This window comes from Fukomys damarensis, unplaced genomic scaffold (genome assembly GCF_012274545.1).
Source record: "Fukomys damarensis isolate Sample0158 unplaced genomic scaffold, DMR_v1.0_HiC HiC_scaffold_16, whole genome shotgun sequence".
Taxonomy (NCBI): domain Eukaryota; kingdom Metazoa; phylum Chordata; class Mammalia; order Rodentia; family Bathyergidae; genus Fukomys; species Fukomys damarensis.
The window spans coordinates 88,016,590-88,035,815 of NW_022900928.1; the positions used below are offsets into that span (position 1 = coordinate 88,016,590).

At 50.7% G+C, this 19,226-nt stretch overlaps 1 protein-coding gene and 1 non-coding gene across 2 annotated transcripts in view; both read left to right on the forward strand.

Moving 5' to 3' along the window:
• Prkag2 (protein kinase AMP-activated non-catalytic subunit gamma 2) overlaps positions 1-19,226 on the forward strand; it is a 243,229-nt gene that overhangs the window by 84,253 nt on the left and 139,750 nt on the right. The gene's annotated exons all lie outside the window — the stretch shown is intronic.
• Positions 6,054-6,384, forward strand: LOC117286476. Its single transcript, XR_004517642.1, has one exon.

The following is a 19,226-nucleotide window of genomic DNA, read 5'->3' on the forward strand; positions in this document are numbered from 1 at the left end:
TTTGGCTCATGGTTTCAGAAGTTTAAATCATGGTCACTTGGCTCTGTTATCTGTGGACTGTGAGAGTACAGCACAGCGTGGGAGCATGTGGTGGAGGAGGTCTGTTCACCTCATGGTGTTCAGGAAGCACAAGAGCAGAAGAGGGGCCGAGGTCCCAATAGCCTCTTAAGGCCGTGCCCCCAATAACCCAACTTCCTTCCCACAAGCCCTACCCCTAATACCTCCCAATAGGGCAGCCCAGGGGACTAAGCCTTTAACAATGGGCCTTTGGGGAACATTTCACATTATCCTAAATGGGAATCTCATATCCATTAGCTGTCACTCCCCGTCAGCTCTCCCCTCTGCCAGCAAACTCTGATCCACTTTCTGTCTCCAAAGATTTGGCTATTCTGGATATTCCATAAAAGCCTGTGGGGTCTGGCTTCTGACATCTAGCATTCTGTTTTGAAGGTTTATTTACATTGTATATAGGGTTTTCGTGACCTTTGTGGCTGCCTGATATTCCATTGTATGGATATGCTACATTTTGTCCACGCATTCATCGTGAATGCTTGGGCTATTTCCACCTTCTGGTTTTTGTGAATAATGCCACTATACACACTCATGCTTGAACACATTTTTAAACCTTTGGGTGGATACCTAGGTCCTATGGTAATTCTATGTCTAGTTTGTTGAGGAATGGCCTAACTGTTGTCCACAGAGGAGGCACCATTTTACATTTCCACTAGCAGTGTACAAAGGCTCAAATTTTGCCACATCCCTTCCAGCAGGGATTTTTCCATTTCTTTGAATTGTGCCCATCCTAGGTAGAAAGTGATATCTCTGTGTGGTTCTGACTTGCACTTCCCTGGTGATGTTAAACAGCTTCTCATGTACTTCTTCGTCATTTGTCTGAGTAGATATTCCATGTAGAAATGTCGAATGAAGTCTCTGACTGTTTTTAATTTTCCCATCTTTATATTGTTGACTTGTAGCAGTTCTTTATATACAATGTTGTAATATTTAAACTGGACTGTCAATTTGATTGGCCTGAGAGACACTTTGGGGATTAATAAAGCACACTACTGAGTGTGCCTTAGGGCATCATGGAGGCAAGACCCTGGGAACTATCTGGACCCTGCCCGCTCCCTCTCTGAAACTCCCCTGCTGTGCTTCCTGGTCACTGTCCACTGAGCAGCATCGCTCCACCACATCCCTCCCCCATGATGTCTCTGCTTTGAAGCAGCTGAGCATGGACTCAATCCCCTGAAACCATGAGCCACGTCATGCTGCTCCTCATTTAAATTGTGGATAGCAGGTATTTTGTCCCAGCAATGGGAACACTCACCAATACTGGACATTTAACAGATGTATGATTTGCAAATATTCTCTTCCCTTCTGTGAGTTGTCTTTTCACTCTCTTTATGATGTCTTTTGATGCACACAAATCTTTAGTTTCAATGACAGCAAAGTTTTGACAACTAAAAAACCTTTATGCGTTGCTCCTTAGTACTTGGCCCACTCAGGCACTTGAACTTGTTGAAATGAGGAAGATGGCTGAGCTAGGTAGATGCCAGTAGTTACAGTTCATTACTCAGGGGATAACTTGGGTCAGGGACAGAAATGTGCAAAGCAGATGGCCCCAGGAAGCTTAGTGCATAGGTGACAGGTGCCTAGACAATGTCATGTGTGCATTGTTGATGAATGTTCCACATCATCTGGGACATTTTTGCTTTTTTTTTTTTTGGTACTGGGGATTGAACTCAGGACCTTGCACTTGCAAAATAGGTGGCAGAACCACTGAACTAAACCCCAGGCCCCAATTTTTGCTATTTAATATCACATTATCCCCTTATGGAACAGGTCCAGCCTGTATTAAGATTTTGTTATAGAGCCAGGGAATTAGCTCAGTGTGCCTCCCTTGCAAGTGCAGGGTCCCGAGTTCGATCCCCAATACTCCTCCCAAAAATTTTGTTATAGGCCAGGCATGGTAGTGCATGCCTGCAATCCCAGCACTTGGGAGGCATAGGCAGGAGGATAGCCACGAGTTCAAGGCCAGCCTGGGCTACATAGTGAGTTCAGGGCCAGCCTGAACTATAAAGGGAGACTCTATCTCAAAAAACAAACAAACAGAAAAAGATTTTATGATAGGAGGAATATGAAGGAATCATCTAAGTGGATCAACATTGCATGCTAAGTGGACCTATATTGCTCTAAGGTGTTACATTTGACCAAAGTGTTTTAAGCCTACCTACCGTCTTGTTTATATTTCACTATTAATAAGAAATAGATCAGGCCAGGTGTGAAGACACAAGCCTATAATCTCAGCTCCTTGGGAGACTGAGTCAGGAGGATCTCAAGTTCATGGTTTCCAAAGGAAAGCACTGCAGATGCAGTTGGGGTCCTCTGAGCTTTTAAAATTAAGCTGCCCCTTTAGTCTCAGCCAATTTTCAGTGGGCTTAGAATTTCCGGGACTAGCCAGACTGTGTATGCTGAGGGTTTTGTCTCTGCCAAGAAAATCACTCTTCCATCACTCAGTCACCAAACTCAGTTCCTGTGCATTGTTTTGTTGGTGACAGGAAGGGGAGGGGCACTCTCAGAGGCAAGACTCACATGCAGCCCCAACAGGAAGGACTCCGGAGGCCCCAGAAGTGACACCACCATGGTAAGCTCAGAGTGAAGCACGATGTGACCTTCAGAACTTTCCATGAAATATGACTCGGTGTTTGGCAGCCAGCAGGAGGGCCCTGGTGAGGGTGTGCCAGGGTGTGTCATTCCTCTGCTCCACTCGGGACTGCTGTGACATCACATGACTGATGGACAGTAGCCTGGGGTCTGGGTGTTGTCCAGGCCCTGCCTTGAGGTTTTCACAAAGGTCTCACAAAGAGTTTCCACTGGTGTCTTCATCTGATTTTCTGGCAGCAGCAGCCCAGTCCTGAAAGCCCTGGGGTGCGTGGAGTTCTGCTCTGGCCTGTGAACCTTGTCCTGGCATTTGCAGTCGTTCCTCGAAGCCTCTGTTCCTTTCTGCTCCTGATAGACACTGTGCTCACAGGAGGTGTCTGGGACCAGGGTTACTATGGTCCCCATGGGTCACTAGCAGCCAGCTGGTTCTGTCACTGGAGCTGACAGCCTTATTAGCCCCGCACTTAAGGTACCACCAGTCCCCAAAGTGACTATGGCCTGCCTGAGTCTCAGGTGCTTTCCTTTCCTGTGGGTCCCTGGTGACAATGACACAGTTATACCTAGCTTGGGACCCGCTGTGGGCTCTGGTGACTGGGAGGGTCTAGGGTCTTTTCTGAAATTTGGTTTTGTATTTGGCTGTACAAAGGTAGGTAGGGGTTTGGGGGAATCCATTGGTCCCATAGGTGCCCCCAGGGCCAGAGAATGCTACTCCAAGAGCACCCAAGGGCACAGAGCTTTCAGTTGAGCAGGTGTGTGTCGGGGGTGTCCATAGAACACACAAAACAAGTTAGCAAGCAAAGACCATGTGAGGTTTATAGTTGAAAATCCAGAAGAAAAACACCAGCCATGGTGGGCATGGTGGCACACACCTGTAACCCCAGCATTCTGAGAGGCTGAGGCAGGAGAATCAAAAATTCAAGCCCGGCCTGGACAACATAGCAACTTAAAAGTAAAAAGGGCTGGGATGTTACTCAGTGCGAATTCCCTTGGTTCAATCCCCAGTCCTGGAAGTAAAACATAAAATAATAAATAGTGTAGTTTGAATTACCTACAATTCCACCCCTCTCCAAATCTTGTGAAACTGGCATCAAAATGGTGATCTGACTGCATGTGGGAAAGGTTTAAGATAAGGGCATTCGTTGTCCTAGTTCTGGTTTCGCACGCAACCAGGAGTGTGATATTTTAAAAATATCATCCAGAAGGGCCTTGTCCTTCTAAAATACAATTCCGTCTTGTGAGCCTTTAGTCCCTTCTTTTTTCGGCCCTTCCATTTAAAAAAAAATCTGAGTGTGGAAAGCATCCGGTCCATTCCATTCCTGTTCCTGCTGGCCACTGAGTCCTAGCGGAATCGCCACCATGTGCAGTTTTGTCACCGCATTCAGGGCGGTGATGGGGATGTAGTGCCCCATCCTCTGCGAATGGGGAGTCTTCTCAGCCAGATGTGCAGAAGACCAGGTCCCCATCATTTAGCTGCCCTGGGAACCTGTCACTTCTCCCCATGCACCAGCGTCTGTCCCCAAGAACAACTTTGCTGCTCCAAAGCCACATCCTCCACTTTTTTCTCAGTAATTCAACAGTGCCCCTGAACACTCAGGTCATTCTTGTCTTCACTGCAGCTAAGTTGGTGCTGTATCCTTACTTAATCACCATGGAGCAAACCTGCAGCATGAGGCACCCACAGCTGGCAGCAGCCACAGGGCAGAGGAAATGGCAGTGCCCCTCCATGCCCAGCCACCTAGATGTGTCCCCCAGAGGTCTGCTTGGCGTTCCCAATGTCCTGTCCGACCTGAGAGCCTTGAGGCGTAGACACCCACACAGTGGTCTGAGTTTCGAGGTAAACTTTGATTCAAATCAAGATTTGAAAACCTGGTTCTCCTCTCTTTTGCCTTTAAGTTTCCAAGAGTGAGAATAAAAAATTAACAGAGACAAACTGTCTTTTCCGAGTTCCTGCAGTCCACAGGGGCCTCCCACATCCTATAGCTTTGTTTAGATTTTGGTTTTGGTTTTCTTGAGACAAGGTCTCACTGTGTAGGTCAGGTTGGTCTTGAACTCACTGTGTAGCCCAGGCTGGCCTCGAATTTGCAGCAATCCTCCTGCCTCAGCCTCCCCAGGGCTGAGATTACTGATACCTGCCACCATGCCTACTTTTCTAACTCAGTCATTCATCTTTCAGTCAAGCAGTGTTGTAATACCTGCCCTGCAGCTTTGGGGATGAGGGACAAAATAAAATAACAATTGGAAAGTGACCTGCACCCTATGCGCCATGCGGAAGGCATGAGATAAATGGGAGTTATTATTTTGCTAATTAAAATATAGTTCTTAGAGGACAAGAATGTCTTTGAATTCTGCATAGCACCTAATCCACTCAATCAACAGCTGTCCGGTAGACATGCTAGAGGTTCAGTAATTTGTTGTTGAGTGAGTGACTATCTAAACAAAACCCAGGACCATCAGGCCTCCGTGACTGTTCGTTTTCCACATGAGTTTAAATTCATTCCCTCCAAGTCACTAGACTTTGAAATAATCTTTCTTTCCACAGATTTTAGTATGTAATCGTGTAAGAATGTGACATTGGCCTAGACAACATCTTTTGATTTAATCTTTTACTCAAAATATGCCTTTCCTTGGCTGGAATACTTATACTGCGATCCTTTCCAATAGGTGTTTGTTTGTTTGTGTTTGTGATAGGATCTTGCTAAGTGGGCCAGGCTGGCCTCTAACTCATGCCAATCCTCCTGAGTGCTGGGATTACAGGTGTGTACTGCCACAATTGACAGTCTAATATATCTTTTGTTTTGCTCTTTTTGAGAAGTTTAATTTTTATTAGAAATGGGATTGATTTTTTAAAAAATAAATCTAAATGTGAAACTCCAAAACCTGCCTCCTAGGTACTTCCTGGAGTTTATCACAGTAAATGAGGGCTGCTGTTCTAACCACAGAGATAATCTGCTGTCCATCGGAGGCTGGGTGGCTGTGACTTCGGTGGTGCGTGTCTGAGGCCAGGTTCTTGGCAGGCTATGACAGTGACCGGTGCCCATCTCCAAGGCCAGGCAGATCTCACCCTCTCCTCTGTGTGGATGACACCCTGCCCACCCAGCCACTGTGCCCAATCATACAGTCACCACCTTTTCCTGCAGTTGGCTCTGCTCTGGGGGTTACCTTGGCCTCTCCCTTCAGGGTGACACCCACTGTGGATGTCCTTCCTGTTTTCTTCCTACAAAGATTTGATCCTCGGACCTCTGATTGATCCCAGAGGGAAAGAGGAGGACACTGACCTTAGAACACTTGGAGAACTGAAGGAAGGTGCTGTTATCAGCTGAGTGCGGGGGCACACACCTGTGACCTCAGCACTGACAGACAAAGCATGTGGCACCTTGCCCGGTTGTTGGTGCAGCCAGGCAAGGTAGTGTGGCCCAGAGTATGAATGGACACATGAGTGGGCGTTCAAGGCAAGTAAGTTCTCCTTGGCCCCTCCCTCATCTGCACCTCGATCTTATTTGATTGGGTTGTCTCCAGCCCTACCAGGCTGCCCCAAAATGAAAAGCTCCCCTCCTGCAGATCCCCCTTCTCAGGATACTATGCAGTGATCTCTGAGGGGAGCGACTTGTGGGCTTCTACTCTCCTGATGTCCTAGAGATGGTCCTGCAGGCACAGTACTGGCAAGTGATTAATTGGTCAGACAGGGGAGGCTGGGCCTGCCTGACTGAGGCAATTCTGATCTAAAAAAGACAAAAAAAAAAAAAGAAGAGGGAGGAGGAGGAGGAGCAGGAGAAGAAGGACAAGGAGAAGAAGAGGAAATTCAGCTGGGGAGGCTGAGACAGGCTGTGAGTTCGAGACTGATCTAGATTACATAGTGAGTTCAAGGCCAACCTGGAGCGCACAGAGAGGCCCTGTCTCGAAAAACAAAAAAGCCCAGGCTGTTTGACCTACACAAAATCTTATCCTGATTCAGAGGTGTCTTTCTTAAGGTCACAAATCTGGTTGGTAGCAGAGAAGGTAACTTCCTTTTTATAGGGATAAAATCAGCAAAACAATTGAGAATTTTTTCCCTATTTTGTGCTTTTAGTGTGTGTGTGTGTGTGTGTGTGTGTGTGTGTGTGTGTGTTTAGTTGCATACTCAAAGTTTTCTATTGGGTTTCATCAAATCAGAGGCTTGGCAAAGGTACCAAGTAAATTAGAATCCCAGGTCTGGTTCTGCCGTTGGGTCAGGACCTTGGCCAAGTCACAGCAGCACCATCCTGGGCCTCAGTTTCCCCATCTATCACAAGAGCAGTTAAACCAGACCCCCCCTTTAAAATCTCTCTGAGCACTTGCATAATTCCCAGCAAGTCCAGAGCTCAGGTTACCCACTTGCTGAAGACCTTCCGCTAAATTCTGAGGCAACCCCACCCTGCCCAGGATGATCTTGTTGCTGCCTCATCCAGCAGAGTGGAGCTTGAGCCAGTGTGGACTCAGCGATTTCCAGCCCCAGCACTGGCGGCTTCTCCAGCAGCAGCCAGAGTCTTCTGCTCCTCAGAGCCCCAGAGCACACACATCAAAATAGTTGTGTGATGTCATGTCATAATGGGAATGTGCCCGGCCACCCAGGCCAGGACTTGTCTGCAGGCGCAGTTCCCTTTTACAGCCTTTAAAGAGGTGCCTGGCAACCTGTACATGATTGGCGAGCTTGTGCTTCCTCCGCCTCCTTAGACTCCGCTTTTTCTTGAAGTTTAAAGAGGAAAAATCACCCAGGAGTGTATCCTCGAGCAGCTGACCTTAGCTACACAAACAAATCCCCTGTGAAGTTCTGGGTGTGTTCCCGGCAACGTCTTGCCTACTTAAGGGACAGCGAGAGTGACACTCCACCTGCTGTGGCCGACGTGCAGCAGCCCCTCCAGGACTTCTGGGCCAGGAGCCTCAGGGACACTGGAGTGAGACCACAGTGAGGTCACCTGCCAACACTGGGTCCTCAGCAAGGGTGCCTGCGCCCACAGGCTGCCAGGCAGCCTGCACTGCCGACTGCTGCCAGGCCCCTCCCAGTGACCTGCCTGCCACCTGGGGCTGACTCTATTCTGTGGGTTCTGACATGTTCGCCTGGCACTGCTTCTTGGGCCACAACTACTCATGAAGCGCTTCGGAAGCCTCCGGGGCAGCAAGAAACCCAAAGACCAAAACCGGAGCACACAGAGGCGCCAGTCGGAGCCCCACGGCTTGTTCGGTAGGACGCTGCCCTTTCCCTGTCCCTCTGGGGTCTGCACTGTGGAGGTCCCCAAGTGGCACCTTTGCTAGCCTCTTGCCCTTGGCTCTGGGCAGAACCGGTGGGCAGCAGTTAGAGGAGGAACGGACTCATTGCAACCAGTCCTGCGCCTCTGCAGACAACTGGAGTGCCCCTCTCTGAAGCCATTTCTTTCTGTACCCCACTCTGGCTCACTGAGGATTGGCAATCACTGGATGGTCATTCATTTAGCAAAACCAGTGGCTGAGGGGCTGAGGATGGGTCGAAAGGATCAGTTTCCATTTTTAAAAATTAAATGTGTGAGTGAGCAAACTACTACAGAGGTGAGGAGAAGGGGCTTCCGCCACTACCCTGGGTGAGCAGTCTGCTGGGTCAAGGGTTCGGGCCAGACCCAAACAGCTGGCTCATTTGCTGGCCTGGGGGAAAAACTTGCTTTGTGGGCTCCCTGCTTCTGGGTGCTGCTGCAGGAGGCTTGGGAGTTGGCGCCGGCATGGCTGGCACAGGTGCCAGCACCTGGGCTTCAGCATTCCCAGGGACCTGTAGGCATGGCATTGGCCATGCAGGTAGAGCCCAGAGCTTTCGTGGCTTCCCCAGGCCCCGTCCCCAGCCTTGGTTATGAGAAGTCATGTTTTATGATGGCAGGGGCCTGTCACCATGTCACTGCAAGGGTAATGTGGGCTGCGGCTGTGGGTTAGCAGCTTGGTACCAGCACAGCGGGCAACATTGTAAGGAAAGGTGAGGCTGTGCCACTCCACCCCTGCCTGTTCGGTGACATGGTCAGTGGCAAAAATGTGTCCTATGCAGAGTAGGAAGATGACTGGAGAAATGTCTGGGCAGAGTGAAAACTGGGATTGTGAGAGAAGGTAAATCTGGAATCTGCCTCACTCTGGTGGCATCAGACTGAACATTGCCGCAGACCTCATGAGCTGGGTCAGGCCGAGCCCTGGGGCCTGGGGAGCCCAGCAGCAGAACCATAGTTTTTGGATTTGGGCAGCCTCGTGTGCTAAGGTAAATTTCCAGAGGAGCGGGACTGGCTTCCTGGACTGGACATTCAGTGACTGATCTAAGAAGACTTGTTGTAAATAACAAGGAAATAGATCCTCATTTATCACAGAATTTAATCTGAACCTATTATTGAACTAAAAGTCTGACTTTGGCAATAAAGACAGGTGGAAAATGCCCATTGCGTGCCAGACAGTAGTTTCTCCCCTGGTGTCTATGAGTGGCTGTCATCCTGTCTCCTGAGATCAAAAATAATATTTGCATCACTACAGAGCTGCAGAAGTGCTTTTATGCAAATGCCAGCTCTGACCACAGGGCAGGGAAGTCCAGACCCCAGAGCCTTCCCCTGGGATCTGGGGAGCAAGTGGAAACCTGCCCATGCCCCTGCTTGGGCAGAGCCACTCCTAGGTGGTCAGAGTCCAGGGCGCTGCATTGACTGGATGTCTGACTTTTCCTTTTATAGTGCCCAGGTGAGAAGAACTGAAAGCAAGGACACACAGGGCTGGGCACAGATCCTCAGAGTGCAGGAAAAACCTCCAGGGTTTGTGGGCACGCCCCACCCTCCTGGCTCTGCCCGGCTCACCCACCCACCTGATGGCCCAGCTGAAAGGTCACTCTAGAATCACCTCATTGCCTTCCTATGACCTGCTCCTCAGGGATAGCAACTGGCTCCAGGCGAATGTTCTGCCTGGAGCTTGAACCCGAAGCCCCACATTATTCTCTGCAAATAAATCACAGGCTCACTTTGAAAGTCCTCCACTCTGGGGGCCAGGATGCTCCAGGGATTCAGACTTTAAATCCCCTCCCAGCAGGGCCCGTGCCTCAGACAGTGACTTCTCCAGAGCACAGGCGTTCAGATGAGGCCTTCTCGTCACCCAAGAAGGCTTCCATGAGTACTCATGAAAATGCCTGTCTTGTGCTTAGCCTCCTTTTCCCACAGATGAAACCCACTGAGGCTGTCAGCTCAGGTCCCTGGAGTCCCTTTGGTTTCTTTTGCGGCTGCCATCTTCTCCAGGGACCACTGTCTTTCTGGTCCCAACAGGATGGGGCCACACCCTATAGGAACAAGATTCCCTTTGTTTCATCTGATGCTTCCTGCCATGGCTTGGGTCAAGAGATGTATCTTTGTTACACGTGCCTGCACACTCACATGCATGTACACACATGCTTATACATGTGCACCTGCAACATGCACTCACAAGCACACACACATGTGTGCACACTGGCAAACTAAGCTGTTAGTACTGGCCTGTGAATGGCCTTTCCACTGAGACATACATGGCCGTCACCGTGAAGTGTGACCCTTGGGCCTGAGACAGAGCCCCAGCTTCACAGCCATACCCAACTCCAGCTGCAGAGCCAGGCAGGGCCAGCTGCAGGTGCACAGAGATGGTTCTTCTGCCTGGTGTCCCTGTGCCCTACATAGCAGCTGGTATGATTTTGGTTTAAACCTCTGTTTCGGCCCTGCTGATGGAGAGAGACCTGGGATGTAGACAGAGCACGTACAGCAGTGGAGATAATACCAAATAGTTTTTCTGGTGTGAAAATACAAAAGTATAAATTAGGATAAAAATGTATAACTGTTATTGTGTAATAGGAAGAAAAGTTCTAAAGGTGTAGGGGAAGTGGGAGGGGTAGGGGAAAGGTAGGAAGGGAAGAGAAAAAAATATGAGAAAAGGAAAAATATGGAAACAAAGTCTTTGTAAATAGGTAGGGTAGAGGGCATGAAGAGAAAGCAGGGGAATGGGGAAAAAAATAAGAACCAAGGTACATCATGTAAAGGTACAAAATCTCAGTGATGAATGTAATTGTATTGTATACCTAAACTGCACTAATAAACTTAATGAAAAAAAATTATGTGAAAGGACAGTCCAGAGGGGTCTGCTGGTCAGACACAGGAAAATTGGCTTCTGCCACTTCAGATACAGGGGTAATTCTATCAGGGAGCTTAGGGTCTTCTGAAGCCCTTTGTAGGGCAGGCAACAGGGACAGAAATTGAAGGGAAGTGCTGGGGTCGGGTGCCACCATCTTGTGCTTAGGGTCTGAGGCAAGCCACTGGCCCCTCTCGGCCTTGACATGGAGCCTCCCCCGCTGCACCCTGCTCTTGGAGACCACACATGGACTTTGGAAAAGCAGCAGTGCTCTTTGTTACCTGAGGATCGCCCCAGCAGGTTTGCCACAGCTCTTGCCCCAAGAATTTAGCAGAGCCCTCAGCTGTGTATGGCACTGCAGGAGTATTGGGTGCTGTTTGTCTCAAGCAAGGGCCTCAGCCAAAAGTGAAGTCTGTCATCTACTCTCTACTGTCCCCTCATCCTTCCTGGTCCTTGCTTTGTCTCTGGCTGCCATATGCTTGCCTGGCCCCTGGTGTCCTTGATAGGGTTTGCTTCAAAATAGCCCAATATAGATATTCACCCTTTTATAACGGAAGCTTCGAAAGTATGCAGAAGCAGGGAGAATGGTATAACAGTGACTAACTTCTGTGTCATCCATGACCAATGCTGGGCTGATTCCACCAGCACGTACCCCTTCTGGTTACCGTTACAGTGCTGGGGCCAGCAAGAGTAGAGCCACCTGTGTGAGGCACATGGCTTCATAAGGGAAGATAGACAAGAGAGGGCTGTTGGATCATAAAAAAAAACATTTGTAACACAAAATGTGCTTTCGCCACCATTTTTAAGCATGCATTTCAGGGACATCAGACACATTGACGTTAGCCATGACCTCCCTCCCACAACTGGGACTCTGCACCCATTAAAAAGCCAACTGTCCCTCCCCCAACCCCTGACAAGCCCCACTCTACTTCCTGTGTAGGAATTCAATGACTAGGGATCTCGCCAAAGTGGAATCCTATAGTATTTGTCCTTTTGTGATCGATTTGTTCTGAAGGCCTAGTTTTCATTATAAAGTCAGGTGCTGTTAACACCAAAGAAGCAGGACAAAGGACAGGCTCACTGGGTCACCATGCGGGTGGCTATGGTTGAGGCTTTCTGACTGAAGACGGGTAGGAAGCAGGGAGCAGAGATAGTGCTGTTGGGAGTTGTGGTGCTGAATTGGGGGACTGGGTGAGGTAGCCACACTGTACCCCGATGAGGACAACTCTGGCTTGGATCTGTGGGAGAAGAAGCCACTGGGGGCCTCCGAAGGCAGACCCTCCCTTCCCCAGCCTGCTGGCTCATGTTCCTGCTAGCTCTGGATCTTTGTGCTGCATTTGCCCTGTGCCTCCTACTCCTGAAGGCTGAGTTGTCCTGGGGACCTCGTACCGTGGCAGGGCTGCGGTATCCTGGAGCTGGGACCTGGGGCAGAACACAGAGCACCAAGGAGAAGCCACCTCCTCTGGCCCTGAGCCAGGCCCGGAAACTGGTCATCTGTGTCCTGTCCCCTGTAGGGCCATCTCCACACCACTTGGACACAGCCCCTCTAGTGACAGAAGCCAAGAACAGCCCAACCCCTCTGGATTCGTTCCTCCCTGAGGGCCCAGAGCAGAGGCTCAGCAGCTGTCACCTCAGCAGCAGCGTGACAGGGAGTACAGCACCCATATCTCCACAGTTCAGTCACTGACTCTGCACTCAGGACAGTGATGCCACACAGCTGGAGGGGACAAGGGTGCTCTGGGCATTTACTTCCTCTGTCCCCACCCCAGTTCCTAGAATCACTGTCTTGGCCACTGCATGGTACCAGTCAGGAAGATAAAACCAGCCCACAGGAAACTGTCACCAGGCCTGAGTGACGGGAGTGGTCTATGACAGAGCTCCCATGGGCCTTAAGAGCTCAGGCTTCTTTGGGCAGTGTGGTTTTGTGGGTGCTTTCTGGGAGGGCCAGATTCCGAACAGAGAATCTCAGTGCAGCCCTGACCTTCCTGGACCTCAGGGCTGAAGGTATCGGCAGAGCCTGGTGGAAGCGGTGGAGGAACAGGAACAGAAGATTCCAGAAAGGGGATGAATGTGAATAGCCATGTCTCTAGATGGTAGCAGAGAAGCCTCCATGGTTTGGTGACAGCATCCTGCCCCTCTGTCACTTACGTGGCCTCCAGTGCAGGACCTGCCCAGGGCTGCCCTGTGAGCCCAGACAGCCTTGGTGCCCAAGATGACCCCCAGACTCCCAGCTCCTGGGTGAGACCAAGAGAGTGATTCATTTAGAGTGGGAGGAATTCTCTCCTACAGCAATAATTTGTCTTGTAATGATTGAGAAGAAAAAATATACAAAGTCCAAATATTCTGCAGAATAAGTCAACAAGGAGTGTTCCCTGAGGTGGGGATGACTCCGCATCCTTGGCTGGAAGCCTTGGCCTCAGCTCTTCAAGTCTTCCAGCTCAGATCTCAGAACAGGGTGGGGCCTGGGGCACAGCCCCAGAAAAAAGCATCTCCTCTCCCCCAGGTTCCTGGCTGGCCACTCTAGGGCCAGAGGCAACAGTGTGAATGGAGCCACATGGGAAGAAATTAGTGGGTGACCACAGGCTACACACTGGGGTATGCTGGATAGGCGCAGGGTCTGGGGCTGCAGCAAGAGTCAGCCCAGGGGTATGGATCTCCCAAGGCCTTCATAGTGAGTTAGTAACTGAGGTGCTTGCCTGGGGCCCACTTGAGGCTGGAAGAGATGAGTCTAGTGATTTCCTAACTGAACAAGAATGAGCGATAAAACAGGCATGGTGGTGCATGCCTATAAACCCAATACTGGGGAGGCTGAGGCAGGAGGATCACTGCAAGTTTGAAACCAGCCGGGACTATATAGCGAGACCCTGTCTCAAAAAACCAAATCAAACAAAATAAATGGGTGATTAAAGTATCGGAGCTCTGCTCTGCTTAATTCAGTCTTCCACAACTTTTATTATCTGTTATTCAAGTGGCTTCTACTTCCTCCTTCTGGGAGCACTCAGGTTTGCTGGGAGAGAAGCCAGAAATGACCAGCTACCACCTGCCACCAGCTGAAATGAGTTCTGCCTTCTAAGGTCCCGCAGCATCCACAGTCTCTCCAGCCTCTGCATGTGCCCTGTGCCATGGAGTGAAGCCTGCAGAAGCAATTTCCATTTCTGAGAAATCCTCAGGCTTGCCTCCACATCCTCACAGCCTTCCTATGACAGTGACTTTGGACACATCTTCCTTGGGCAGCCTTGTGATGTTTCAGGACCGAGCACAGAAAAGGGAGACGGCCTGATTGGTATCACTGTGGACCAAAGCGGATACATTTTAAAGTATGGCTCTATGAGGACATCAGGAGCCGACTGCTATTGGGAAGCCTTTTGGTCACGGTCACCAAGAGGAGAGATTGTACGGTGCCATAGGGTGGGGGCCACCCAGCCAGCAGCAGGGTACAAGGAAAAGGCCGGCGAGGCAGTGTGTACAGAACAGGCTCCCGTGACACATTGGAGGCCCTGGGACACCGTGATGGCTCACTGTCTGGTCTCTTCCCTTGGGTGATGACAACAGTGGCAGAAAACATGGCCACCTGGAGTGTGAGTGTCAGAGGCCAGCAGGTAGAAGAGCAAGGTGGTCTGCTGTGAAAGGGGGGCCTGGGTGAGCCTCTGCTGTCCTGGACAACAGGAGGGCAAGTGGGAGGGATGGTCCCTCCCAGGCCGGATGTTGGAACTTCAGGAATGCAGAAAATGGAAAGGGATCCTCCAATCAAGACACTGCTCCTTGAGCCCGCATCATCCCCTCTCCCTTTCCCTTCTGTTTCCATCCTGCTGGTAGGGAGTCTCCTGGAGTCTCCTGGCAAGGCCATCCCTGCTCAGGCCGGGAGGGTCTAGAAGGAGGGGGCTGATGTACTCAGCATGGACACCTGGACTCTGCGCTGGGCCTCATGCATGCACCGCACCAGCTGCCCACTTCCCCAGGGATGTTTCCCAGCCAAGATGAGCCTGCGTCCCTTCTGTAAAGGACACCATCTGTCCAGGCCGGAGGACAAAGTGGGGCTGTCTGCTTCCAGCGGCAGAGTTTGCACCAAGTTCTCCTCTACCCCACTCCAGGCCACAGAGCATCGGCGACGAGGGCACAGCATGACTTTTCCCATCCATCCTTGTGCCAGCTCTGCGTGTGGCACTGGCATACAGGTCAGAGGTTGGACATGGGTGGGCGGTTCTGAAAAGGCACAGCTGCTGTGGAGAATTTGTGACCCTTTGGAGCCAGGGAGCTACCCCACTGAAGTCTCATTTGGGGAGAAAGTGACAGCGAGGTGGGGCTAGGCATGAGGGACTGGGGTGGGTAGGCTCCTGCAGGCCCGTACTGCCTGGAGTTTCAGTGCTGTGTTCTCGCTCTCTGATTCCCAACTCCATCTTGGCCTCAAACTGGTACAAGCGCGGACCTTTCTGGTTCTGGCTTCCTGCTCTTTCTCTGCCATTCTCCATTATGCTGTCATCCCAGCCCTCTGGGAGGCTAAGGCAGGAAGAGTGTACATTTGAGCCCAATCTGAGCAATTTGGCAACTTAGTAAGACTCTGTCTCAACATAAAAAATAAAAAAGGGCTGGGGATATAACTCCGTGTGAAGAAATAAAATAAAATATACAAAGAAAATAGGATTAAAAGTAAAGGGCAAAATAAGATTTTGTCCAAAGGGGCTGCTTTTTGTGGGAGCGTGCAATCTGGCCACTCTGGTCAAAGGTGAACAGATGGGTCGTGGGTTGTCGGAGACAACCACGAGAGACTGCCTGGAGCTGGGGGTGGCAGGTGACACAGGTGTCCCCATGCAGCACCACATCCCTCCATGGCACTGGGGGACCATGACAGCCATACATTGCTGTAGGACAGGCCGCTGTCTGCAGAGAACCCATGTCCATCACACACACCCCCCCAAGTGTCTCCAGGTTGCAGCTGACAGATAACGCCCTTGTGTGCAGTGTCTCTGTACCCTCGTGTGTGACCTGAGCAGCCATGGCAGACACTGTGGCCTCAGTGTGTGTGGGTCTTACTTCTCTTGCCAGCCTGTGAGCACCCACCATGTCTTTACTTCCTGGGCTCCTAACTTGTCCCTTGCTCCGCCCCTCACCAATGTAGGTGTCTCTCCTCACCTGATGGCTGAAGTAGGCATCTGTCCCACGTGAGTCCCCCGCTCCTTGGTTGGGCATTGCCCAATGTCCCAAGTCCTCATCCACTTCCTCACTACCACAACCCAGGCTCTGCCTGCCCAAGGCACCCCAGGAAGCCACGGGCGAGGCCCCCAATGAACAGGGTGCTCCCCTCCACCTGGGCTCATCATTAGGGCTTCTATATGATGGGAACCACACCAGTTCCGGGTTTGCAGCCACCCAACATCACTATAGCAACCCCTGGCATATATACCAGCCTCACACTAAAAATAGTTCACCTCCATCCCTAGGATAGAAGAATTAAAGGAAACAGGAGCAGGGGAGGCCCCCATATGTCCAGCTGCCAGGCCCAGGGGGATCTGAGGTGCAGCAGTGTAGCTGCTCAGGGCTCTGTGGCTGTCCAGCTAAGAACAGAAAAGACCTGGCAGTGACAGGTACCACCACCATCCTCAGAGCCGCTGGGTCGCAAGGTCTTCCCCACCCTGCAAGCCTCAGCTGGCTTCTTCTCTAGTCGAAACCATATATTGAATAGTAAATAAAACCCAGTGTTGTGTTTGCTTGGATTTTATTTGGTTTTTTACTCTGTACTCTTCTAAGGGGTTGTAAATATTTTTCAAAGGCAGGGATTTAATTAATTAGCAGGGTGATATGAGAACCCAGAACCATGGTATATGAGAAGGAGCTGAAAGACTTGGAGATGCTGGTGTGGACAGACGGGGGTGACCCCAGAGAGGTGCGGGGACCCTGGTGAAGAGCTGTCCTGCTGAAGGGGGATTAGTTACCACCTCCACTGGGGTCCTGTGGGAAGACAGGGCTTAGCTCACCATTGGAGGAGAAATAAGCCCCTGCCCCAGGGTGGAAGATGCAGTGAGATTTACTGCATTTGATTGTGTTAAAGTCAGAAAATAACCTGTTAGAAAGCTAGAAATCTGTTCAGAAAATGGCTGCTTCGGAGAGGAGGGGATTCACCCTGCTCTGGGATCAGGCAGGAATACAGTGGTGTGGGTGGTCTGAGAACCAAGCTTGGACCTCAGAGAGGTCAGGGGCAGAGGCCCAAGGCCGCCCGGTGTCCGCTGGGGTCCTTGGATTCAGATCCAGAGACCATAGTGGTAAAGTTACCTTCCTGGTCTTGTTCTGTTTCCTCTTCTTTTTCAATTTTTTAAAAAAACTGTGTGTCTAGTCATTTTATTGTCACTGGGAGAAAATACCTGATACCCTCAACTTAGAGCAGGAGAGGTTTATTTTGGCTCACAGTTTTTAGAGGGTTCCGGCCCTGGTTGGTAGGTTCCAAAGCAGAAACAGCATGGTAGAAGGGCGTGGTGGAGGAAAGGAGCTTACATAATTGTAGCCCTGAAGCAGAGAGAAGGGAAGAACCACAGACAAGAGCACACCCTTCAGATCATCCCCAAGCAGGCCCCACCTGCTAACAGTACTCGAAGCCTTGGATTTATCTAAGGATGAACACCCTGATGAGTTCGACCTATTATTACACAGTCACCTTCCAAACACAAGTCTTTGGGGAACTTAATCTAAACATAGACATAGCATAAAATTGACCATTTCAGCCATTTGTCAGGGGCAGCTCAGTGGCATTAAGGTTGCAGAGTATTGCACCACAGATCAGTTTCCTTGCTTTTTAAGGTTAACAGTCCATAGTGTGCAGACCCATTCCTGCACCACAGGACACCAGGGCTGTTTCCCACACACTGTTTCTGTTGCCTTGCTCGGCTGCAGCTGACCCCAGACCCCTTTCTAGCATTCAAACAGGTTATTTTCTGATTTGCAGTAAATCTCACTGCATATTCTACCCTGGGGCAGGGGCTTATTTCTAAGCTGAGCCCTGTCTTCCCACAGGATCCCAGTGGAGGTGGTAACTAATCCCCCTAGCTGATGTGGGACTTCAGCAATGTGCTGAAGCCTAGGGACACAGGAGGCAGTCACCCAAAGTCCCTCCAACCCCAGTGTGTGAGATAGAAGTCCAGGCTCTGCTGTGTTGTGGTTCTGGTCATCCTCTGTTACAGGTGTTGTCATTTTCAGAGGTCTCTGCCTCTCTGAGTGGGTGTAAACTGACCCTCAGCTCTTGAGAGAGAACCAGCTCATCATACAGCACAGGGTGGAAGCAGGGGACCCAACAAGAGATGCTTGGTGGGGAGGGAAGGCTCTGTAGGACCCAGGGTCCTTAGGAGAGAGGAGCAGGGTCCAGGAACCCCAACAGAGTGCTGGATGGGCACTACCTGCAAGTGAGGACCAGCCCTGGCCTCTGAGGGTTCTCAAGGGCTTCCCGTCCTGTGGGCTCTGAGCAGCATAGCCCATGGGAGCCTCCCCTCCTGGGCAGGTCTCCAGAGTCACCCCTTCCCGGTAGACCCAAGGGCTTAGGGAGATAGATTTGCTGTTTAAGAGCTGTCCAATGGAAGGCCCAGAGGACACACCTTGTTCCCCAGGACTGCACAAATGATTCAGGGATCCTCAGCAACCTGAGGAGCTCTGAGGCTGCCCTTCGTCTGGGCCACAAATGAGTGGAACCCACAGCCATCGCACTGGGAATCCTAAATGCAGAGAGAGTAACTGGGTCTTGGGTGGCAGGGCCACGTGGCAATGCACAGCCACCACTTAGGGCATGGTTACCCTAAGGGACAGCAATCAGAACAGTCAGACTTAGCCCATCTGTGGCACTGGGCATTGCTCATGAATCTCTGGGAAGTGAAATTGACAAGTGCCGACTAAATCTTTATGTCTCCTTTGTAAGCACCAGCATTCCGGTCCAGTGAAAAGCCTAGTCACAAAAGCAGAGTCCTGGCCTCAGTCAGTTCCAAGACTTGAGTCAGGTCATAGAACCCCTTGAGTGCAAAGGAGCCTGGATCCCTTTGAAGAAGGACCCAGTACACTCCCAAAACTTTGTACTTCAGATCCTTCTCCAAGCCTTTCCCCACAGGGACTGGTGGCCTTTGCCAGGATGACTGATTTGGAGAAAGAGGAATATTAGACTGCAGAGGCAATGGAACTCTGACCCTAAACTGACACTTAATTTTGGGAGACCTAAATGGGTCCACCACCAGAGCAGGGGCTGGTGGAAGGAAGAGACACCAGCCCAGAGGATCCCCAGCTCTCCCATGCAGGGGACAAGGGGCGGCAGTGGGGGTGGGCCCCTTCTTTGGAGCCCACTGCAGGGTCACAAGGTGTTTGGGGAAGTGAGGAATGCCATGTAATCGGCACCTGCAGCTGGCAGCTGTCGAGTCGGTGTTGGTATGTGTTAGTGGCACGTCCAGAATAAGAAAGTGCTGGGTGACAGCCGGGAATGGGGATGGGTGTTGAGCTGTCAACTGACAGCA